This window comes from Microcaecilia unicolor, chromosome 1, assembly GCF_901765095.1.
Source record: "Microcaecilia unicolor chromosome 1, aMicUni1.1, whole genome shotgun sequence".
NCBI classification, from domain to species: domain Eukaryota; kingdom Metazoa; phylum Chordata; class Amphibia; order Gymnophiona; family Siphonopidae; genus Microcaecilia; species Microcaecilia unicolor.
In genome coordinates this window covers 214812361-214836943 of record NC_044031.1, presented here as the reverse complement: position 1 = coordinate 214836943, position 24583 = coordinate 214812361, and the positions used below count along the sequence as shown (strand labels likewise).

Here is a 24583-nt window from a genome sequence, read left to right as displayed (position 1 = left end):
AAATGGTAAAGCAAAGAGGTTTGTGAGGTCTGACAGGCAAGGCTTCAGTGGTAAGCACTTTTGTTCTGCCTGCATAATCCCTTTTTTTGTCATTCTCAGAGCAGGATAGAAATTGCCTCACTGTAGCTGCAAGTCTGCATTACTGAGAGCAGTACTTAACTTAATTCAAGGTTTGTACCCTGGTTCATAAGGTCATACATGGTGAAGCTCCGGGATATATGTCAGGCCTCATAGACCTACCAACCAGGAACTCTAGTAGTTAATCTCGTACGTTCCTGAATCTACATTATCCCAACTGCAAATGCATCTAGTTTCTCCTACACAGCCATGCAAATTTGGAATGAACTACCAAAAACCATAAAAACAACCCATGACATAATTAATTTCTGTATGAAGACCAATTTATTCAAGAAAGCTTACCTTATTAACACACTGTAATTGTCAATTAACAGGATGTACACTGGACTTTCACAATATCTAATTCTTTATCTCCTATCGCTCATACTAATTTTGAAGTTTAATATTCATGATTGTTTCATACTAAGTTATACCGATTTTTATTTTAAGATGAACTTTCCTTCCTGAATACTTATGCCATTCTGTCTCCTCTACCTTAACTATGTATTTCTTTTTTTTCCGGAACTGGTAATCACCATTACGGAAATATGTAAGCCACATTGAGCCTGCAAATAGGTGGGAAAATGTAGGATACAAATGTTGTAAATAAAACTAGCTTTGTGCTTCGGTTTTCATTTTGTTTCGCTGCACCCTACGCCTGGAATAAACTTCCTGAGCCCCTACGTCTTGCCCCATCCTTGGCCACCTTTAAATCTAGACTGAAAGCCCACCTCTTTAACATTGCTTTTGACTCGTAACCACTTGTAACCACTCGCCTCCACCTACCCTCCTCTCTTCCTTCCCGTTCACATTAATTGATTTGATTTGCTTACTTTATTTATTTTTTGTCTATTAGATTGTAAGCTCTTTGAGCAGGGACTGTCTTTCTTCTATGTTTGTGCAGTGCTGCGTATGCCTTGTAGCGCTATAGAAATGCTAAATAGTAGTAGTAGTAGTTATCGGTTTACTGGCAGCAGTTGCTTTCTTTTGAGTTAGCCCAACATGGCAGCTCTTGCGGAAGGAGTGGAGCACTGCTGCTAATATGGTGTTTATTACAATACTTAGGTCAGTGCACTTTGTGCTGTTCTCAGTGTTTTCACAGCCAGAGGTACAGTCTCATTTCTTCAGTTTGCAGCAGCAATTCAACTTGCATGGTACAAGGGAGACATAAACTCTGGGATTCAGAGAAATTCTGGGAACGATGGCTGTCACTAAGAAGACTACAATTAAGGTTGAGAGGTACAGCAATTAAAAGATTTCAAGGTCCCAAGGTAGATGCATCTCCAAGCCTCTGTAGTGCTTACATGGCCAGTGCCTGTCTTCGCTGGGTTCAGCAGTCTAATGGGCTTTATCAGGATCTTGCATCTCATGATTCAGATAATAGCTCATCTTGAACTGGATTTGGTCTGTGTGGCTGATTCAATATGGATTCAGGTGCAAGGGATGGCTCTTGCAGTGTTGGCAAGGCATCTTTTGTGGCTGCAGACTCTGTGTCTAAGCATATGTTTATGCAGATTTATTTTGGTGTAGGCTGAGAGTGGAACTTTAGCATATTAACATGTTTGACTCTGTGCATTGGGTTGTGTGATTTATGGGTGAAACTTTTGTTTCAATTTTTATAAAGGTATACTGTAACCTGCCTAATAGGTTTGCTATAAATGAAATAAGTCTCATTTCAACAAGTTCCCATTTAGAGGCAAGTTATTGTTTAGTGAAGATCTCAGTAAGTTAGATTTAGGTGCGGTTTGGCCTCAAAGGCTTTCAGAAAATTAAACCTAAAGCTTTGTCACCTTCTTCATTAAGTGTTTTAGTTTTTGAGATGCAGAACATAAAGCAGGCCATTATGACTCCGTGCAGCATTTGTTAACAGTTGAGATGGTCCTATCTTCAGGGTGACAAAAGGGGAAAGCCAAAGGGCTGAACTGTAAACCTCTCACTCTGCCCAATGATGGGGGGTCTGGGTCTGTTCCTTGAGGTTGCCAGTAGGAGGGTGTCTATTCAATGTTATCAAGGCCTGGACTTGGATAACATCTGACCAGTAGGTTTTAGATGTAATTGGGAATGGATTCAAACTAGAGTTTTCCCACCCCCTGGCATATTTCTTTTTGGAGTCTCCTTGTGGAGCTCTTGTTAAAAAGCAGTTAAAATCCTCATTATTGAACCTCCTGGATCTAGGAGCCATGGTTCCTGCTCTTGAGAGTGAGTGAAGTGTGGGAAAGTATTGTCTACTTTGTTGCTCAAGAAAAATCCAAAGGAATTTTCTATGTTGGACCTCAAGGGAGTGAATCACGCCTTGTGGGTGATAGCTTCAGTTTTTGTTGGCGAAATTCTCGCTGCTGTAGATCTCAGCTGTCTTTCATATTTCAATTTGGCCGACTTATTGGAAATTTTTAAGGTTTGCAGTTCTAGGTGTGTATTTTCAGTTCTAGGCTATGCCTCTTGAACTTGCCACATCTCCAGGATCTTTTCAAAGGTCATGATAGTTGTTGCAGCCTGCCTTCATCAGGAAGGGATCAGAGTCCCGTCCCTCCCCCCTCCAAGTTATTGCAGCTGATGCAGTCCCTAGGCTTGGTGATCAGTTTCAACAACAGCAAGTTAACCCTTCTCAGTCACAGGAATATTTAGGGCTTCTATTTGACACCCAGAAAGGAAAGGCGCTCTCCCAGAGCACAAGATTCTGAAGCTCCAGTCACAGATGATCATTTGTTATAACAGACTCCTTGGGCTTGGGACTACACACAAGTACTGGAGTCAATGGCAACAACCTTTAGAGGTACTTCCTTGGGCGAAAGCTCATGAGACCTCTTCAGTACTTTATTTGTCAGTGGTCTCCAATTTCTCAAATGCCACCTTCTTGCACCAAGCAAATGAAATCCAAGCATAACATTGTGGCTACTGCCTCAATGGCTTTCTCGGCTCTGAATTGGTTAGTAGTTACTGTGAATGCCACAAGGCATGACGTACTTCCAAAGAGATGCGAGGGCAGTGAGCCAATGAGAAGTTGTGGGGTCCCGGCGCTGGCCCGCTCCCTGTTTAACTCGGGTGTGCTGCTGCCAGAGTCCTGCGAGCTGAGCGTGCCAACAATGCTTGTCGGGATGCTGAAGGAAGACTGATTCAGGGAGTGAGCCCTGGCCCCTGAGGGCCCCCGCCGAGGCCGCTCGCACCTTCCCCCATGGATCTGGTCCTTGAGCCCAGGGAGTGCGGTTGCTGTTGAGGGGCTTCCGCCGCCGCGCCCTAAGCTTGGTTATTATGGTGGTGGTACCGAGTCCAGACCCCCTACTGGCCCTGCAGCTGGTCCCACCGTTGCTACTACTGCTGTTGCTGCTGCCGCCACCACCACTTTCAGCAGGTGCCTCAGAGCTGGAACAACCCCTGGTGTGGCTGTCCAAAGCTGGGCTGCTGTTGCTGCCGCTACTCTCTTGCCCATCCTGCGTTAGCGCCGCAATCTTGTGTGTCCCGCACCCTTCCTCCTTCTGCAGTGGGGCTCATGCACTGGGCCAAGGGACTGAAACAGCCCTTGCTAAAGTCTCCAAGGACCTGTTCTTGGCCAGATCCAAATGTGAATGCCAGATGGGTTGCTCATTGCCAGAACTTGGTGGTTTAAGGCAAATGGACATCAGCCCAAGCAACATGGTTGATTAAGTGTCTGGAGCTGAGAGCTGCTGCAATGCTCTCTTTTGTCAGTTTGCTTCAAGGGAGAGCAGTGAGTCTTAAGTTGCACAGCAGTGAAGTAGAGAGAAACTTAGAATGTGCTGCTGTCCATGGAGGCACTTCTCCTCTTCCATTGGGCATTGAAGCACTTGACAATACCTGTCAGTGGTACACATTGCTGGAACTTGGAATCTTCAGATTTCTTCAGCAGACAGAGCGGGAGGTATCAGATAGCCGTTGATCTTATTACAGTACACTAGGGCTGCCATCTGATCCTAGATCTAGGGGCCCTCGAGTGAATTCCATGATACCCTGTTTCTTCAGTTGTCACAGGGAGCATGGGGCTATGGGTCTGTATGCCTTGGTTCGTCAGTGGCCATGAACTGTCTGCTCTGTGTTCCCTCCATGACCAGTATGAGACTGGGTACTCCAGAAGAATTATGTCATCCCAGTCCTGTAACTTTAGTAGCTCCAGAATGTCAGTTGGATTATGATTTGTGGGGGGAGGGGGGGGTTTCATACTGTTCTGATTACTGTTTGATTTACCCATGATAACAGCACAAATCTGAGAGTTTTGAAAGTAGATTGGTGAATATTTTAGGTGTGGATTGTTTTATTTGCCTGCATCCTTAAGGGTAGATTTGTGCATATCATGAGAGCAATGAACTTCACTTGTAAGGCAATACATTAAATATCCTTTTACTCCTTGTTGATATAATGGTCCAACTGACTCCTTCACAGGCCTTCTGCTTCTAATATATCTGAAAAAAAGACTTTACTATGAGATTTTGTCTCTAAAGCAAGCTTATTTTAAATTTCTCTTTTAGCTTTTATCAGGGTGTTGCATCTAAGTTGCTAGTGCTTCTGCAGCTTCCTGATTTTCTTTATTTGGATCTATTTTTTGAAAGGATCTTTTGGCTCTGATAGCCATGCTGCCTGTTTGGCCTTCTTTCCACCTTTTTAATACATGAAATACATCTGGGTTACCTAGATGGTATTTTTGAACATCCTGCCTAATTTTCAACTGCTAACCTTTTGCAACTGCTTCTTTTAGCTTTTTTTTCTCTTTTGTAACAGTTTTCCTCCTTTTATTATAGTTGCCATTTAGAAAGTTAAATATCCACAGTAGATTTCCTTAGTGTCTTCAGTTGTTATCTCAAGTTTGATCATGTTATTACCCAAGGGACCCTCAACACCATTATCTTTTGCACTAAATCCTGTATTCCACTAGATCTAAAATAGCTTTCCTTGTTGGTTCCTGAACCAGCTAATCATTTATTTAATCTAGAAACATTACCTCTCTAGCATTTCCTGAGACATTTACTACTACTACTACTTAACATTTCTAAAGCGCTACTAGGGTTACGCAGCGCTGTACAATTTAACAAAGAAGGACAGTCCCTGCTCAAAGAGCTTACAATCTAATAGACAAGTGAACGGTCAGTCCGATTGGGGCAGTCTGGATTTACTGAACAGTAAGGGTTAGGTGCCGAACGCAGCATTGAAGAGGTGGGTTTTAAGCAAAGACTTGAAGATGGGCAGGGAGGGGGCTTGGCGTAAGGGCTCAGGAAGGTTGTTCCAAGCATAGGGTGAGGCGAGGCAGAATGAGCGGAGCCTGGAGTTGGAGGTGGTGGAGAAGGGTACTGAGAGGAGGGATTTGTCCTGTGAACGGAGGTTACGGGCGGGAACGTAAGGGGAGATGAGGGTAGAAGGTAGTGAGGGGCAGCAGATTGAGTGCATTTTGAAGGTAAGAAGGAGAAGCTTGAATTGAATGCGGTATCTGATTGGAAGCCAGTGAAGTGACCTGAGGAGAGGGGTGATATGAGTATATCGGTTCTGGTGGAATATGAGACGTGCAGCAGAGTTCTGAACAGATTGAAGGGGGAATAGATGGCTAAGTGGGAGGCCAGTGAGGAGTAAGTTGCAGTAGTCCAGGCGAGAGGTAATGAGAGCGTGGACGAGAGTTCGGGTGGTGTGTTCAGAAAGGAAAGGGCGAATTTTGCTGATGTTAAAGAGGAAGAAGCGACAGGTCTTGGCTATCTGCTGGATATGCGCAGAGAAGGAGAGGAAGGAGTCAAAGATGACTCTGCGGTTGCGGGCAGATGAGACGGGGAGGATAAGGGTGTTATCAACTGAGATAGAAAGTGGAGGAAGAGGAGAAGTGGGTTTTGGTGGAAAGACGATGAGCTCAGTCTTTGACATGTTCAGTTTCAGGTGGTGGTTGGACATCCAGGCAGCAATGTCGGATAAGCAGGCTGATACCTTTGCCTGGGTCTCTGCGGTGATGTCTGGTGTGGAGAGATACAGCTGGGTGTCATCAGCATAGAGATGATACTGGAAACCATGAGATGAGATCAGGGAGCCCAGGGAAGAGGTGTAGATTGAGAAGAGAAGGGGGCCAAGGACAGATCCCTGGGGAACACCAACAGATAAGGGGATGGGGGTGGAGGAAGATCCATGAGAGTGAACTTTGAAGGTGCGGTGGGAGAGATAGGAGGAGAACCAGGAGAGGACAGAGCCCTGGAACCCAAATGAGGACAGTGTGGCAAGAAGTAAGTCATGATTGACAGTGTCAAAAGCGGCGGATAGATCGAGGAGGATGAGGATGGAGTAGTGGCCTCTGGATTTGGCAAGGAACAGGTCATTACAAACTAGTGCTGTTTCTGTCGAGTAAAGAGGGCAAAAACCGGATTGAAGTGGATCAAGGATGGCATGAGAGGAAAGAAAATCAAAGCAGCGGCTGTGAACGGCGCTCAAGTATTTTGGAGAGGAAGGGTAGGAGGGAGATGGGGGCGGTAGTTGGAGGGACAGGTAGGGTCAAGTGATGGCTTTTTGAGGAGAGGTGTGACTACGGCATGCTTGAAGGTGTCAGGGACAGTTGCAGTGGAGAGAGAGAGGTTGAGGATATGACAGATGGAGGGGGTGACAGTATGAGAGATTTATCCAGTCAATATTGGAATATTTGGAATCAAAACAATAATGGAATGGCAGTGAAAACAATTAACTGTAGACAAAATACACTACCAGTTTGATCAATAAAGGAGGAGATAGCTAACTCCAACAATACAATATTGAACCAGAAAAAAGGTAAGCACTTTCTCAGCGATCTAATTCTTCATTTTTGTAACACAAATAGAGCTGTTTTCTAGAACCCAAAACAGTCATGAAGACCTACTTTTTATATATAATTGTCAAAACTTAGTAGTAGTATGGAGAAAGCCATATCATGACATAAAATGCCACATAAACTATTTCTCCACTTCAAGATCAACAATCAAACAGGATATGTAAAACAATCAATTCACCTTCAAAAATTAATACATAAAACTTATTCACCAAAATATGTCTCAAAGAAAACAAAACACTTGGGTGCAAACGGAAGAAACTTCCAGCAAGGGCTCCTTGTTTTGCATGGCTGCAACAGGGGCTTGCCAAAATATCCAATAAGACAACTGTTGGATTATTTGTAGTAAATAATTAGCAGATTTTAGTACACACAGCTTCAGCTTTAGAAATGTTGATTTCTTTCTTCATCTCTCTCTCATTCACCCCTGAATAATTCACTGCTGAGTCACTTTAAAGTTGAAGTAACAAAACATCTGTTTACTCACAGTTTGTAGTTAGATTATAATCAGACAGGCTTATATATACATATTACTATACATTTGTCTTATCAGCTCCTTCCATGTGCTTAGATGGTAATGGATGCTCACACCACCATAGATCCTCTCAGGTTAGGAGAGATCATGAGCTCCATGTGCTCCATGTGCTGTGTCTGCTGCATCTAACCCCCACAGGAAGTTGCATAGCTGTGTGACCTCTCTAAGTAATTCACATCAGAGGTCACAGAGTAATCACAGAGAAATAATAGGTGACAGGCAATGCATGTAAAATACAATTACATTCCAACAAACCCCTTCTCATGCATAACTGTCATGCAATTATTTATTCATACAAAGTCCAAGCTTTATACGCAGATTCACAAAATGTTCTCTGGGTAACGGTTTGGTCATGATGTCAGCTGTCATCTCACTGGTGTGACAATAGTGTAGACTGATGACCCCTTCTTTCGCCAACTCTCGCACGTTGTGGTATTTCGTTGCGATGTGCTTGGTGCGTGACTGAACCTTGTCATTCTGTGACAGTCGGATGCAGCTCTGATTATCTTCCATTATCTGGATTGGTCTCTTTTCAGCTATTCCGAAATCCAGCATAAGTTTTTCAATCCACATCAGTTCTCTGCACGCTTCCGATACGGCCACATATTCAGCTTCTGTAGAAGACAGACTCACAATACTTTGTTTATGACTGGCCCATGAAATTTGTACATTTCCATACATAAACACATATCCACTTGTGGATTTACAGTGGGGGAAATAAGTATTTGATCCCTTGCTGATTTTGTAAGTTTGCCCACTGACAAAGACATGAGCAGCCCATAATTGAAGGGTAGGTTATTGGTAACAGTGAGAGATAGCACATCACAAATTAAATCCGGAAAATCACATTGTGGAAAGTATATGAATTTATTTGCATTCTGCAGAGGGAAATAAGTATTTAATCCCTCTGGCAAACAAGACCTAATACTTGGTGGCAAAACCCTTGTTGGCAAGCACAGCGGTCAGACGTCTTCTGTAGTTGATGATGAGGTTTGCACACATGTCAGGAGGAATTTTGGTCCACTCCTCTTTGCAGATCATCTCTAAATCATTAAGAGTTCTGGGCTGTCGCTTGGCAACTCGCAGCTTCAGCTCCCTCCATAAGTTTTCAATGGGATTAAGGTCTGGTGACTGGCTAGGCCACTCCATGACCCTAATGTGCTTCTTCCTGAGCCACTCCTTTGTTGCCTTGGCTGTATGTTTTGGGTCATTGTCGTGCTGGAAGACCCAGCCATGACCCATTTTTAAGGCCCTGGCGGAGGGAAGGAGGTTGTCACTCAGAATTGTACGGTACATGGCCCCATCCATTCTCCCATTGATGCGGTGAAGTAGTCCTGTGCCCTTAGCAGAGAAACACCCCCAAAACATAACATTTCCACCTCCATGCTTGACAGTGGGGACGGTGTTCTTTGGGTCATAGGCAGCATTTCTCTTCCTCCAAACACGGCGAGTTGAGTTCATGCCAAAGAGCTCAATTTTTGTCTCATCTGACCACAGCACCTTCTCCCAATCACTCTCGGCATCATCCAGGTGTTCACTGGCAAACTTCAGACGGGCCGTCACATGTGCCTTCCGGAGCAGGGGGACCTTGCGGGCACTGCAGGATTGCAATCCGTTATGTCGTAATGTGTTACCAATGGTTTTCGTGGTGACAGTGGTCCCAGCTGCCTTGAGATCATTGACAACTTCCCCCCTTGTAGTTGTAGGCTGATTTCTAACCTTCCTCATGATCAAGGATACCCCACGAGGTGAGATTTTGCGTGGAGCCCCAGATCTTTGTCGATTGACAGTCATTTTGTACTTCTTCCATTTTCTTACTATGGCACCAACAGTTGTCTCCTTCTCGCCCAGCGTCTTACTGATGGTTTTGTAGCCCATTCCAGCCTTGTGCAGGTGTATGATCTTGTCCCTGACATCCTTAGACAGCTCCTTGCTCTTGGCCATTTTGTAGAGGTTAGAGTCTGACTGATTCACTGAGTCTGTGGACAGGTGTCTTTCATACAGGTGACCATTGCCGACAGCTGTCTGTCATGCAGGTAACGAGTTGATTTGGAGCATCTACCTGGTCTGTAGGGGCCAGATCTCTTACTGGTTGGTGGGGGATCAAATACTTATTTCCCTCTGCAGAATGCAAATAAATTCATATACTTTCCACAATGTGATTTTCCGGATTTAATTTGTGATGTGCTATCTCTCACTGTTACCAATAACCTACCCTTCAATTATGGGCTGCTCATGTCTTTGTCAGTGGGCAAACTTACAAAATCAGCAAGGGATCAAATACTTATTTCCCCCACTGTATAATCAGAATGATCCCCTGCCCAATCTGAATCACAGTAACATATTAGTTTTGGATTACTATTGGCTGAAATCTTTAATTTACAATCAATGGTACCCTTTAAATACCTTACCATCCTTTTAACTGCAGTCCAATCTGATTTGGTAGGTGAGCTGACCCTTCTGCTCAAAATTCCTACTGCATTTGCTATATCAGCCCTGTACGTGGTAGCTAGATATAAAAGCTTACCTATGGCTGATCTATATTGGATGTTATCTGGTAAAGGTTCTCTTACTGTTTCATCCTTCAGAAAATCAGTGATCATGGGAGTGCTTACAACTTGAGCATCTTGCATACCTAAACTTTCAATAAGCTCATTTATTTTCTGCTTCTGGCTTAGAAGATAAGAACCATCATTTTGTTTCTCAATTTCTATACCAAGATAGTATGACACATTACCAAGTTCTTTTATCTCAACATTGAGGTTTAAATATTTTACAATGTCCTTGTACTCTTGCTCACTTTTGCTTGCAATGAGCAGATCATCAACAAAAGCTAAAATGTATGCATATTGTCCATTTGTGCACCTAGTGTACAAACATTTATCTGCTTCACCTTGCTTAAATCCTAAATTTGTCAATATTTCATGCAATTTTTCATTCCAACATTTTGCACTTTGCTTTAATCCATAAAGACCTTTGTTTAATTTACACACTAGCTGTCTTTGTTTTGTATTTATGAAACCTGTTGGCTGTTCCATGTACAAGTCTTCAGTTATATCTCCGTGAAGAAACGCTGTTTTCACATCAATGTGGTTGACTTGCATGCCTTTTGAGACTGCAATGCTCAGAAGTGTTCTGATTGTCGTGTGTTTCACTACAGGTGCAAACACTTCATCAAAATCTTCTCCATATTTTTGAGGATATCCCTTTGCGACTAATCTGGCTTTATACCTTTCCACTTTTCCTTGTGCATTCCTTTTTAACTTGAATACCCATTTGCATCCTATAGCTTTCTTGCCAGGAGGTAGTTTTGTAAGAATCCAAGTATTATTTTTATCCAATGCATCAATTTCTTCTTGTGCAGCTTTATGCCATTCAGCAGCTTCTTCTGCTGACATTTTCTCAATCTCATCCCATGTTAAGGGCTCTTGAGCTTCTGCTGACTTTGTTAGGTAAGACAGTCTTGGGGGTGGAACACCTTTGTTTTCCCTGGATGAGCGTCTGACTACAGGTTGGTCTGACCTTTCCGCATCCTCTAAATCTGAGAGTCCTTCTCCAATTGATTCCCCTTCTCCAACTGTACTGTCTTCTTCAATGATCCTTTCTGTGTCTGTTTCCTCTGCCTGTTCCTCGTTAGATACAGATGAGTTGCTTTCAGACATCTGCCTTGGTATGGCATTTATATACACTGGCATGTCTATTATGGTTCTAGTTTCATATTCTGGATGATAAGGCTCATCTGGGATAATCCAGCCTTTATCAACCCTTTTGTTTTCATCAAAATATGTAACATGTCTTATGCCAACAATGCCAGTTTTCAGATTCAAAATTCTATATCCTTTGTGTCCTGGAGCATAGCCAACTAAAATGCCCCTTTCTGTTGTGGAATCCAGCTTATGCCTTCTTTGCTTTGGTACATGAGCATATGCTGTACTTCCAAATGTTCTTATGTGTGACAGGTTTGGCTTCCTACCATGCCATGTCTCATGTGGTGTGCGCTCAGCGCCTTTAGTTGGCATTCTGTTTTGTAGGTACACTGCTGTGAGAATGGCTTCCCCCCATAGTCTTTTAGGGAGATTGCTATCTGACAGCATACATCTGGTCATTTCCACAAGTGACCTAAATTTTCTCTCTGCAACAGAATTTTGTTCTGGTGTATAAGCTACTGTTGTGATATGCTGAATGCCTTCTTGTTCTAGAAATGTGCGCATGCTTTGTGAAGTGAACTCACCACCATTGTCGGTCTGAAGAACCTTTGGTTTTCTTTCAAATTTATTGCTCACCATGGCTACGTATTTCTTCAGCATGTCTGTGACTTGACTTTTCTCTTTCAGCAAATAGGCCACACAATATCTAGAGAAATCATCCAAGAATATTAGCACAAATCTGTTATTTCCCAATGATGGGATATTAAACGGTCCACATAAGTCACTGTGTATTAAGTCCAGCACTTTATTACTCCTATTTCCTGTGTATGCAGGAAATGAGGGTCTCACACCTTTTTGAGTAACACAGTGTATGCATTTCTCCATTTTACCAGCATCTGCACTTATATGAATGCCGGTGGCCAGTTGCTTACTGTAAAGATCCTGGATCACCTTAGAATCACGATGTCCCAGGCGGCGATGCCAGATTTCCAGACTACATTTACCATCATTCTTCCTTACTTGCGCCATATGTGAGGCTTCACCTGAAATGTTCAGCTTATAAACATCATTATGCATAAAAGCTTCAGCATACACTTCATCATTTTTAGAGATTGTGCACTTACTGTTTTCAAAATGAATCACAAATCCCTTCTTATCTAATGTAGATACACTAAGCATATTGCAAACTGCTTGGGGAATATACAAGACATCACTTACAGGAATTTCTTTAACTTCATTAGACACTTTGCATTTTAAGAATCCAATACCTTTTGCTTGGATCTTAGCAGTCCCTGCGTTTGCAGTTTTAAGAATACCTTCCTCTGGACACATTTCCTGAAAGAAATCCTTACAATTGGTTAAATGGCATGTGCTCCCTGAATCCAAAATCCAAGTACTTTCATTTGAATTATTATTTACCATAGTCAAAGATTTTTCTGCCATTAGAAAACCCTTGTGTTTATCTTTGTCCTTCATACATTTCCTGGTTTGAAAATTCTTTAGTTCCATTGGCTTAGGTGAGCTAGAGGGAGTGTTTTGTGTTTCCTTACACCATTTAGATACATGTCCCTCCTTTCCACATGAGTAGCAAATCAGCTTGCCCTTGGGTGGAGTTTTCCCATAGCTCCGCCTTCCTCTGTTCTTTGCCAAGAAATTTGTTTCATTTCTCTCTGACTGACTTTGAGAACACATCTCCTCAGAATCATTTATTATGCATTCCTGCCTTAGTTTTGATGTTGCCTGTTCAAAAGATTGCCCTTCAATGGCCTCATTTACAGACCTAAAAACATCAAACTTCTTTGATAGTGAGGTAAAAAGAAATGCTCTTTTCAATGCATCACACATGGGAATTCCAGAAAGTTCTAGCTTTTGAAATGAAGACATAAGATGCATAATGTGATCATTACATTTACTTTTATCCCTTAATTTGGTTTCATTCACTCTGCCAACCAAATTGGTTGCTGCTTTGCATATGTAGTTGCATACATAGTTCTCAGTTTATATAAAATGTCCTTTGGTGTATCTTTTCCCTCCACTAATATGGCTTGTTTCTCTGAGAGAGCTTCCAAAAGCATGCACTTCACATAATAGTTTGCATTGTCCCATTCAGCCATATTTTCAGCTGTTCTGTCTTGGTCTAAGCATATATTTAATCTTTTTGCTCGAAGGAGACATATGAATCTTAGTTCCCACTTCTGATAATTAAACTCAGTTAATCTAGGCACCTTGAGAGAATAGAACAATGGTGAATTTCTTCCCTCAGCCATTTTCTTAGCCTTCTGTCTGCTGTGTGGGGGGAGAGAGACAGACTGAATCTTTCCTTTAAAACTTAAGAGAAAAATGTGGCCTTTTTTTCTGCCTGGTAATATTTCTCTTCTTTTTCAATTCCTGGACCCTGGGCCCATAACCCTTTTGTTGGATTATTTGTAGTAAATAATTAGCAGATTTTAGTACACACAGCTTCAGCTTTAGAAATGTTGATTTCTTTCTTCATCTCTCTCTCATTCACCCCTGAATAATTCACTGCTGAGTCACTTTAAAGTTGAAGTAACAAAACATCTGTTTACTCACAGTTTGTAGTTAGATTATAATCAGACAGGCTTATATATACATATTACTATACATTTGTCTTATCAGCTCCTTCCATGTGCTTAGATGGTAATGGATGCTCACACCACCATAGATCCTCTCAGGTTAGGAGAGATCATGAGCTCCATGTGCTCCATGTGCTGTGTCTGCTGCATCTAACCCCCACAGGAAGTTGCATAGCTGTGTGACCTCTCTAAGTAATTCACATCAGAGGTCACAGAGTAATCACAGAGAAATAATAGGTGACAGGCAATGCATGTAAAATACAATTACATTCCAACAACAACAGCACAAGATGGCGGCTTCAGAAGAAAGATGCCAAGAGTGAAAGGAGCAATCTGCTCTCTTCTTTGAGTGTTAATAAAGTTTGTTGAGACAGATAAAATGCAGTCCTTTCAATTTGTGAACTAACTCCTCCCCCCCCCCCCCCCCCCCCCCCCGGTTCAACTGTATTTCACTAAAAGATCAATTTCTATTCTTGTAATGGTATGAAGAATGTGGTCAATGATTATACAGTGCTAATCTTCAAACATGTGTCCATAGTGCATAAAATGTATCAGATTCCTCTCTTACCTCTTTGATGCAGTATTTATGTTGTCATGCATGTCTTAAATGCCTGGGATGTTTGATCAATGTAGTATAGCTGGCAAGAACAAATCACTAAATATAATGCATTACTAGTGATACAGGTGTGACATGTTTAAATTTGGTAACTCCCCCATTTTAATCTGTTCCCCTTGATCCACTTCCAATAAAATAGCACAAATAGTATAGTGACCACATATGTGGTGGACCTTGTGGACCAGAAGCTCCACCTGTTCATACATCTGACTTGCATAAAATATCTCAGGTTCTTGTTTCTGGAATATGCAATCATACAATGTTGTGTTGAAAAACATTGGTGGACTCTGAGTACATGTTCTAATGATTCACCACACATCGTTCAGAATATGTAATGTATAACAGTGAACAAATTATTCTGTTTTCACATGGAGCGGGTGACTTGTCCTGTAACAAGTACTCCTGGTGCTTATGGAGGGCTCTTTCGAACTCTTAATTATCTGTTTAGGATAACCCTGCTCGTAGAACTGCCAATTATGCTGACTTTTGCCGATATTCTTGCAATATATCACAAATCCTGTGATATCTTCTAAAAGAAAAAATGAGGAGAATAAAACAGCCACCACATTGCCCCCTGTTCTAAACTGACCTTGGGGTGAAAAGGAAGGCATAATCAGGGAGTAAGCATTGAGGTATTTTCCCCATGCTTCAATCATGTCTCATCAAGGCATAGGAGATCAAGAGCATAATCTCCAATAATATCATGAATAGATATTGTCTTGGTATGCAAAGACCTCTAGTTCAGCAGTGCTGCCCTGATTTTGCTAGGAAAGCAGACAGCAGGAGAAGAGGGTTAGTGACAGTAGGAGATGACACAAGCAACCAAATGCCTTACCTGAGGCAGAAGACATTCAAGAGTGGTCCTGGAAATGTTGGAAGCAGACATACTCTTTGCAAAGTTATTTATTCATGAGCAGCCATCACTTACTTTTCTTAAAATCAGGTTAAATTGTCTTTGCTTTGGAGTTCAGTGTACGTGGACTGTCGTGGTAATCCAAAAAAATTCTTTAGTCTCTACATTACCAGAGTAAGCAAATTAAATTCCTTTGTGTCCTTGCCAGACCAGTCCAGATGAATGGGTAGTTGTGCTCATCTACTAATGGATATAGACAGAAATAGAAAATAGTTCCATGTGATTTGCCTCTGTTGAGGCCCAGTGCAGCTGTAGACCACTCAGTATATTCGGTCTCCAGTGGATGGTGCGTGATTCTCCCATCTGATATTTCTGTCAGCTCCTGACATGGGGGGTTTCCTAAGAGTCAGTTGAGCAGTAACTCCTGCCATAAGGTAGAGGCTCTATTTAGAGGTGCGGTGCTTTATTGGAGCTGAAGGTGAACTGTTGGTGCTGGGTCCCTGTCGGCTTTCCTTCTTTCCTTCAATTGGTCTTTGCCGGCGGTGGGGGATTACAGTGGTACCAGAGCCCGACTTGTTTTTGGAGAGACTCCGTGCTTTGGTTTCTGTTTGTTTAAAAAAACAAACAACTTGAGTTTCCTTGTGGCATTTCTTGGCAGTTCTATCTATTTCAGAACCTCTGCAGTCTCTTCTGTTCTGGCTTGCAGACATCTGTGTGTGGGAGCAACAGCGGTCTCAGTGGAGTTACACGCCTTTCCTGTAGGTTACAGTTTTAGCAGTCTCCTTTCTCCTGAGTGGTGGACATCTTCTGTATTTCACAACTACAGCAGTCTCCTGAGTCGCAGACTTCTCTGGTGTTTCACAGCTGCACCAGTCTCCTCTCTCCAGAATTGTAGGCATCTGATATTTCACAGCTGCACCAGTTGGAGATACCTCTGGTATTCCACTGCTGCTCCAGTTTCCTCTTTTCTGAGTTGCAGACCTCTCTAGTACTTTATATCCCACATTGTTCCTGGTCCTCTTTTGAAATTCAAACTTTTTTCCCCTAATAAAAATCATGTCTTCCATGAAAACTGCTTACTGCCCTTGTGATACTTTTCCCTCTTCCTGGCTTAAGGTACCGGAGTTAGATTTATTGCCCATACTACTGTCCTTGATTAATTTCAGCCTCTCTTCAGGCCAAATCCCTGATCTCTGGAAGCAAGCAATAGTTTGTCCCATGTTTAAAAAGCCCTCATTTGATCCTACTATTCGTTGTCATTATTACCCAGTTTCAAATCTTTGTTAAATGTCAAAAGTGCTAGAAAAAAATTGTGTTTACCCATCTTGCATCCTTTTCTGAGAAAATCTTTGCCATGCGTCCCCGTCAGTCTGGTTTCAGGTCTCACTACAGTACAGAAACCATCATTGCAGCGCTTAATCAATAAACTTCCTTTCCACTTGGACCAGCATAGAAAGGTACTAGCAGACTCGCTAGACCTCTTCCGCTGTTGATCTGGTTGACCATTCCCTCTTACTCTCACATTTATCTTGCTTAGGCATCACTGGTACAGTTTTTTTTCTTGGTTTGCTTCCTTTCTATCTCATCACACATTCCAGGTCATTTGCTCTGACATAACATCTGAGTGGAGAAAACTACATCGGGGTGTACCCCAAGGGTCTATATGCTGTCCTTTTCTTTTTAATCTCCTCTTGAGTCCCCTCACTGCTCTCATACAATCATTCAGAATCTCCGCTTAACTTTATGCTGATGACATTTTGCTGCTCTTTCCTATCACCTCTTCCCCTCATCCCTTACTCATTCACAGATCTGTCTTGACTCTCTTGTTTAACTATTCCTTATTGCCCCTCCAGAGCCCTCTGTTCATTAAACGATCACTGCTTGGTTCTACCGTCTCCAAAACGTACCCACTCGGAGTCAACCTGTCACAGTACATTGTTTCATGTATGAGGAGCCAGGAAGAAGAATCCCCCCGTTCTGTCCATAGCAATTCCAGTCATAAGGATTTTAAAACTGAGCTGAGAACCTGACTTTCCATATCATCATGCTGATCAATCCATAGACTGGTGGGTTGTGTCCATCTACCAGCAGGTAGAGATAGAGAGCAAATCTTTTGCCTTCCTATATGTGGTCATGTGCTGCCGGAAACTCCTCAGTATGTTCTCTATCTCAGCAGGTGGTGGTCACACACAGCAGCAGCTCTGGCTAGGTCTCCAAGCCTAATTTTTAGGTTTTGTTGAGTGCCTGGGGTTGAGGGCTCTTTTGAGCAAGTGCAAACCTGGTGGCGCCAGGTCCCTCCTTTTCTCCCCCCTCCCGCTGGCTCCGTTAAAGAAAAAAAAAAATTTTGGGACGTCCTTAAAGGCGTTTATTTCGACGTTTATTTAAACGTTTATTGCAGCTACTCACTGGGACACCAGGTCGTTACAGCTCGGAGCGAGAAGCAGGTAATTTTTACCTTTTTATAGCAGGCAGGGGGTTCCCCGATCGATCTCCACGTGGCCTATGGCGTCGGAGGGCGAGGGCGCGAAGAATCGCTCCCCGGACCGCGTGTGCGCTTCTAGCGGGGATGCGGGGGTCTTAATGTCTGATTCGCCCTTGTTGGGTGTCAGTTCGGAGGCCGGTCAGTGTCCCGGGTCTTCCTCCGGTGCGGCAGTTTTTCCCGCCATAAATGCCCATCCCCCGCTGCTCGCCTCCGCCATCTTGGCCGGCCACTCTGCTCGGACGGCTTCTTCTTGGGCCGCCCTTGAGCTGGGAGAAGTTAATGCCATGGCCGCCCTTGATTTGGGCGACAGCAAAAAAAGCGGCTAAAGTTAAGCGCCGTTCTTCCCGCGCGGCTCCTTCGTGGAGTGTCGCGCCGGACGCCATCTTGGATGCACAGCATGTTTCTCCCCCGCTCTTGCGAGCGCCGGTTGAGGGTGCGTCTAGGGCTGTGGCCCAGGCTGCTGAAGTGCACAGTCTGGGGGGTTTCGTCCCGAGTTTATTTTGCTGCTGCATCAGGCCTTCCTTATGCAAAACGCTGCCCCTTCTCCCTTGTCCGATAAAGGGGTTGAGGCCCCCGGAAGTAAACGCCCTCGGGTGGATTCCCAGGCCTTAGAGGACTCTGTTTCCTCTGATGTAGATGAGGGCAGCGTATCTCCCAACGGTCCTTTGGGGGGGATTCCTTGGAGGAGACGGATTCCCGCTCGGATGGAGCGGATGACCCCTCTGCAGTGCGGATCTTTCGCTCAGAGGATTTGCCCAACCTGTTAGTGCAGGCCATGAGCATTTTGAAGATTTCCTCTCCGGAGGACGTCTCCCCCTCAGCCCCTGTTGGCTCCGCCATTATGCTGGGGACGAAACGCCCGCCTAGAACCTTCCACGTGCATGATGCCATGCACACCTTAATTTCGGCTCAATGGGATGTCCCGGAAGCAAGCCTCAAAGTGGCTAGGGCTATGTCCCGCCTCTATCCTTTGCCTGAAAGTGAACGTGAGGCCTTTCTTTGGCCTACCGTGGATTCTTTAATCACTGCGGTGACTAAGAAAACGGCGTTGCCGGTGGAAGGTGGCACGGCCCTAAAGGACGCCCAAGACAGAAGATTGGAGGTGGCCTTAAGGTCGTCCTTCGAGGCGGCTGCCTTAAGTTTGCAGGCCTCAGTTTGCGGCTCCTATGTGGCCAGGGCGTGCCTGACGATTGTGCAGCGGGCTTCCCCCTCGGATCCTTCCTTGAGGGCTGATTGGCCGGCCCTGGAATCGGGCTTGGCTTATTTGGCAGACTTACTGTATGATGTCTTGAGAGCCTCGGCTAAAGGTATGGCTCAGACAGTCTCTGCGCGGCGGTGGCTTTGGCTGAAACATTGGTCTGCGGACCACGCCTCTAAGTCCCGCCTGGCTAAGTTGCCTTTTAAAGGCAAGCTGCTCTTTGGGGTCGAGCTGGACAAAATTGTGACCGATCTCGGCACGTCTAAGGGCAAGAGGTTACCAGAGGTTAGGGCTCGGGCCAGTGCTCGCCCCGGTATCTCCAGAGGACGGTTTCAGGAAGCCCGTCGGTACCACCCGGGCAAGTCGGGCTCCTCTGCCCCCTCTTCCTTCAAGAGGACCTTCTCCCCCAAGCAGCATTCCTTTCGCAGAGACCGCCGTCCCGGAGGTGCGCCCTCCGGTCCTCCCCCAGGGTCTCGTACCCAGTGACGGGGTCCTGGTCCATGGCCCAGTGCAGATTGGAGGACGCCTGTCCTCGTTTCTGGGCGAGTGGACCAGGGTAACTTCAGACGCTTGGGTGCTGGAAGTCATCAGAGACGGCTACAAGCTAGAGTTCTGCCGACCCTTAAGAGACGGGTTTGTACTCTCTCCCTGCAAGTCTCCGGTCAAAGCTGTGGCAGTGCAGCAGACCTTGGACAATCTGATCCGCCTGGGTGCGGTCGTTCCGGTGCCAGAAAATCAGCTTGGCAAGGGACGTTACTCCATTTACTTTGTGGTACCAAAGAAAGGAGGTTCTGTACGGCCTATCCTCGACCTCAAAGGGGTCAATCGGGCCTTGAAAGTTCGGCACTTTCGCATGGAGACTCTCCGCTCTGTTATAGCGGCAGTGAAGGCAGGGGAGTTCCTGGCATCCTTGGACATCAAGGAAGCGTACTTGCATATTCCCATCTGGCCTCCTCATCAACGCTTTCTGCGTTTTGCAGTCCTGGGCCGACACTTCCAGTTCAGATCCCTCCCGTTCGGGTTGGCTACTGCTCCGCGGACCTTCTCCAAAGTAATGGTGGTCATCGCGGCCTTCCTGCGAAAGGAAGGAGTACAAGTCCATCCTTATCTGGACGACTGGTTGATCCGAGCCCCCTCTTATGCAGAGTGCGGCAAAGCTGTGGACCGGGTGATTGCTCTTTTGAGCTCCCTGGGGTGGATCATCAACTGGGAGAAAAGCCAGCTGCGCCCGACTCAGTCCCTGGAGTATCTGGGAGTTCGATTCGACACCCAAGTGGGCAGAGTGTTCCTGCTGGACAATCGGATTGTCGGACCAGTTCCTAGTAGCCTCTCCTCTTCGGGCTTGGGACTATGTGCAGCTGTTGGGCTCTATGACGGCCACGATGGAAGTAGTGCCCTGGGCCAGGGCTCATATGAGACCACTACAACACTCTCTGCTGCAGCGCTGGACTCCGGTGTCGGAGGATTATGCTGTGCGCCTTCCCTTGGACCCAGCAGTGCGCAAGGCGCTGAGCTGGTGGCTGAAGACAGACAAGTTGTCTGCAGGGATGCCTCTGGTGACCCCAGAGTGGATTGTCGTCACGACGGACGCCTCTTTGTCGGGCTGGGGAGCCCACTGCTTGGGAAGGACAGCGCAGGGGCTCTGGTCTCCTGCAGAGGCAAAGTGGTCTATCAACCTCCTGGAACTCAGAGCCATTCGGTTGGCGCTTTTGGAGTTCCTCCCGGTACTGGCGTTGAAGCCAGTACGGGTCCTGTCGGACAGTGCCACGGATGTGGCCTATGTCAACCGCCAGGGAGGTACCAAGAGCGCCCCTCTAGCCAAGGAAGCCATGAATCTATGCCAGTGGGCGGAAGCGAACCTGGAACAGCTGTCAGCGGCCCACATTGCCGGAGTCATGAATGTCAAGGCGGACTTTCTCAGTTGCCATACCTTGGATCCCGGAGAGTGGCAGTTATCGGCTCAGGCGTTCTTGGACATCACGAAGCGCTGGGGCCAGCCGAGCCTAGATCTGATGGCGTCATCGGCCAATTGCCAAGTGCCGCGCTTTTTCAGCAGAGGACGGGACCCTCGATTTCTGGGAGTAGATGCTCTTCTCCAACAGTGGCCGACACAGGAGCTTCTCTGTGTTCCCGCCCTGGCCCATGTTGGGCAGGGTACTAGACCGGGTGGCAAAGCATCCGGGCCGAATAATCCTGGTGGGTCCGGACTGGCCCAGATGTCCCTGGTATGCGGACTTGATAAGGCTATCAGTGGACTACCCTCTGCGGCTGCCAGTGGAGCAGGGCCTGTTGCATCAGGGTCCCGTGGTGATGGAGGATCCCTCCCCCTTTGGTCTTACGGCCTGGCTATTGAGCGGCAGCGTCTGAGGAAGAAGGGCTTCTCAGACAAGGTCATCGCCACTATGCTGAGAGCGAGGAAGCGCTCTACTTCTACTGCTTACGCCAGGGTTTGGCGTACCTTTGCAGCGTGGTGTGAAGCAGGCTCACTTTCTCCCTTCACTGCTCCAATTTCTTCAGTGCTGGCGTTCCTGCAAGAAGGTCTGGAGAAAGGCCTGTCGCTCAGTTCCCTTAAAGTCCAGGTAGCGGCTCTGGCTTGCTTCAGGGGCCGCCTGAAGGGTGCTTCCCTGGCTTCGCAGCCAGATGTGGTGCGTTTTCTCAAGGGGGTTAATCACCTGCACCCTCCTCTGCACTCAGTGGTGCCTGCGTGGAATTTCAACCTGGTGCTAAGAGCTTTGCAGAAGCCGCCTTTTGAACCCTTGTCGAGGGCATCTCTGAAAGACCTGACGTTGAAAGCAGTCTTTTTGGTGGCTATCACTTCAGCCAGAAGAGTTTCCGAGCTCCAGGCACTCTCATGTCGAGAGCCCTTTCTGCAGTTCACTGAGGCAGGAGTGACTATTCGCACAGTGCCTTCCTTCCTGCCCAAGATTGTTTCTCGCTTCCATGTGAATCAGCAGCTCTGTCTCCCTTCCTTTCGTAGGGAGGATTACCCAGAGGAATACTCTGCTCTCAAATATCTGGATGTGAGACGAGTTATCATCAGATACTTGGAAGTGACCAATGATTTCCGGAAGTCGGATCATCTGTTTGTCCTGTTTGCAGGTCCTCGTAAGGGTCTGCAGGCTGCTAAGCCTATAGTGGCAAGATGGGTCAAGGAAGCCATTGCAGCGGCTTATGTGACCGCGGGGAAGGTGCCGCCTATTCAGCTGAAGGCTCACTCCACTAGAGCTCAGGCGGCCTCGATGGCAGAGGCCGGGTCCGTCTCCTTGGAAGAGATATGCAAGGCGGCAACTTGGGCATCGGCCCATACCTTCTCCAAGCATTACCGCTTGACTGTGGCTGCTCGGGCCGAGGCCCGGTTTGGAGCTTCAGTGTTGCGGTCAGGGATTTCAATGTCCCGCCCTGGGTGAGTACTGCTTCGGTACATCCCACCAGTCTATGGATTGATCAGCATGATGATATGGAAGGTAAAATTATGTATCATACCTGATAATTTTCTTTCCATTAATCATAGCTGATCAATCCATAGCCCCTCCCAGATATCTGTACTGTTTATATTCTGGTTGCATTTCAGGTTCAAGTTTAGTCTTCAGTTCCTGTTCAGGAGGACTTCTTGTTCAAGTTTTTTCAATTGGATTCTTCAAGAGTTGACGAGTTTGTGTTAGTGAGCTGCTGCATTCCTCTCCCCTCCGTTTTACGGGGCTGGATTGAGACATAAATTCTGCCGGCGCTCCCTCCCGCTTCGTGCGGCTGTAGGGCAGCTTTGTACCCCTCCTGCTTCGGCGGTGTTAGGGTCAGTCAGCTCCTCCCGCGGTTGCGGTTGCAGGATAAGCCAGATCCCCTCCGCATCGGCGGGGTGGTGTCCCTCCCTCGCTCCGCGGGGATGAGCTGGACGGATTCCCCTCCCCCACTTGTGTGGGGATGAGCTGGGTTAATTCCCCTTTCCCGTTTCGGCGGTGGTGAGCTGGGCAGAGTGTCCCTTTGTGGGTGTAATTCTCTAAGTGCTGAGTCCTGCGGATGGAGCTTTGATATTGACATACTGAGGAGTTTCCGGCAGCACATGACCACATATAGGGAGGCAAAAGATTTGCTCTCTATCTCCACCTGCTGGTAGATGGACACAACCCACCAGTCTATGGATTGATCAGCTATGATTAATGAAAAAATTATCAGGTATGATACATAATTTTACCTTTCTACTTAGCTTTTTGTGAACGTTTGCTAAAATTATCAGAGTTGCCCTTCGACCATGTCCTTCTCTTGTATGTTTGTTTTACCCTCTTTTTGCAATACTTATGTCTCTAAACTTTACATTCTGCTTTCCTATGCATTAATGGAGTTCTTCGCTTGTTTTTAGCCTGTACCTGTACTGCTCTGTTCTGCCCATCAACTAGAGCTGAATAGAAAGTTATTTCAAGTAAATACATAAAGTGGTTCTATGGTTGGGCTACCTCATCCCTCTTTCACTTGTAATTACTTACCTAGCACCATTTAGGTTGACCTCATCTGATAGTATCTTAGGCTAACTTGTAGGTTCCTAGTTGAGGAGGATGTGGGGGTATCCATTTCACACTATGTGGCAGCAATTTAATGTCTTACTGGTTTCCATCTTGCTTATTTCTGAGTTTCCTGGGCTAGCAGCATAGTTGGCTGTTTTTTCTTCCCAGATGGCCATCCTTCTAGTCTTCGGGGAGTGGTTCGTTATTATTATTATTTGTTGCATTTGTATCCCACATTATCCCACCTTTTTTGCAGGCTCAATGTGGCTTACAATACATCATGAATAGTGAGAATACATGAGAAAGTAGTAGGATTTTGGGTAACATGAATGGTAGAACATGATAGTATATTAGCAAGCAATCATAGTAAGAAATATTTAAGAATTGTATAAGAATTATATAGAAAATATGCATTTAGTAATAGTGAAAGAACATGATAGTGGTTTGGCAGTCAGATATTGTAAGGGCTTCCTATTCTGTGGTTTATGTATGCTGATCAGCGCCGGTTTGGAATAGACCGCCTTTTTTGAGAATGCTGTGGCGTTTTCTTCCTTCTTGGGTCTCTCTCCTGTTATTCTGCTGCTGGGTATAGGTGCTGGCCTGTGCAGTGTTTCACAGGATGTTGTATTTTTCTTGAGGGTGGGCTGTCTTTTCTCCATGCCTGTCTCATTCCATTTTCTACTAGGCCTGGCGTTTGCCTGTCACATTTGTTCTGTCAACACAGTAGTCCCACCCTATTTGGGGAACTGGTTTGACACATCCCATTCATCTGGACTGGTCTGGCAAGGAAAAATTTGTCTTAACTGATAATTTTCTTTCATTTAGTCCTACAAGTCCAGAACCCTCCCATTGTTTGTTTTTTCAGGCATGTTTCCACTAAGTCTTCATTTTCATATATCTTTTCATGAGTGCCTCGGCTCATCTTGTGGCGGCGTGTTAGACAGCCATGTGCCAACTTTCATTGAGTGCTGGAGTAAGTGCCTCCTAACTCTGAACCAGCTCTTGTCTGTGGAGTATGGGCCTGCTTTCTTTAGTTGCACGTTGTGAAGTGCGGCCTCCCGAAGGCAGTGACATATCTGACGGTCAGTAGAGAGTTTACCTAATTTCTAAAGTCACATTTGACTGACTGTGCGCCTCTTGACTTGGGGGAGATACCTGCCTGTCAGTATAGGGTAAGCCTACCTGCTTTGGTTCTTACTGGCTTGTTGCATCCATCCTGGCTCAGTGACGGATCTGTAAGTTAGTGAAGGATTTGCCTACTGTTTTCATC

At 45.5% G+C, this 24583-nt stretch overlaps 1 protein-coding gene and 1 long non-coding RNA gene across 7 annotated transcripts in view; both read left to right on the top strand.

Annotated features, from left to right (window-relative positions):
* The window catches only part of SEPTIN7 (septin 7), a 266068-nt gene that overhangs the window by 67989 nt on the left and 173496 nt on the right, over positions 1 to 24583 (top strand). The window lies entirely within an intron of this gene.
* Positions 3302 to 15942, top strand: LOC115470742. Its single transcript, XR_003942234.1, has 4 exons — positions 3302 to 3375; positions 5983 to 5988; positions 11065 to 11074; positions 15932 to 15942. It is a non-coding gene; the product is annotated as an uncharacterized LOC115470742 (long non-coding RNA).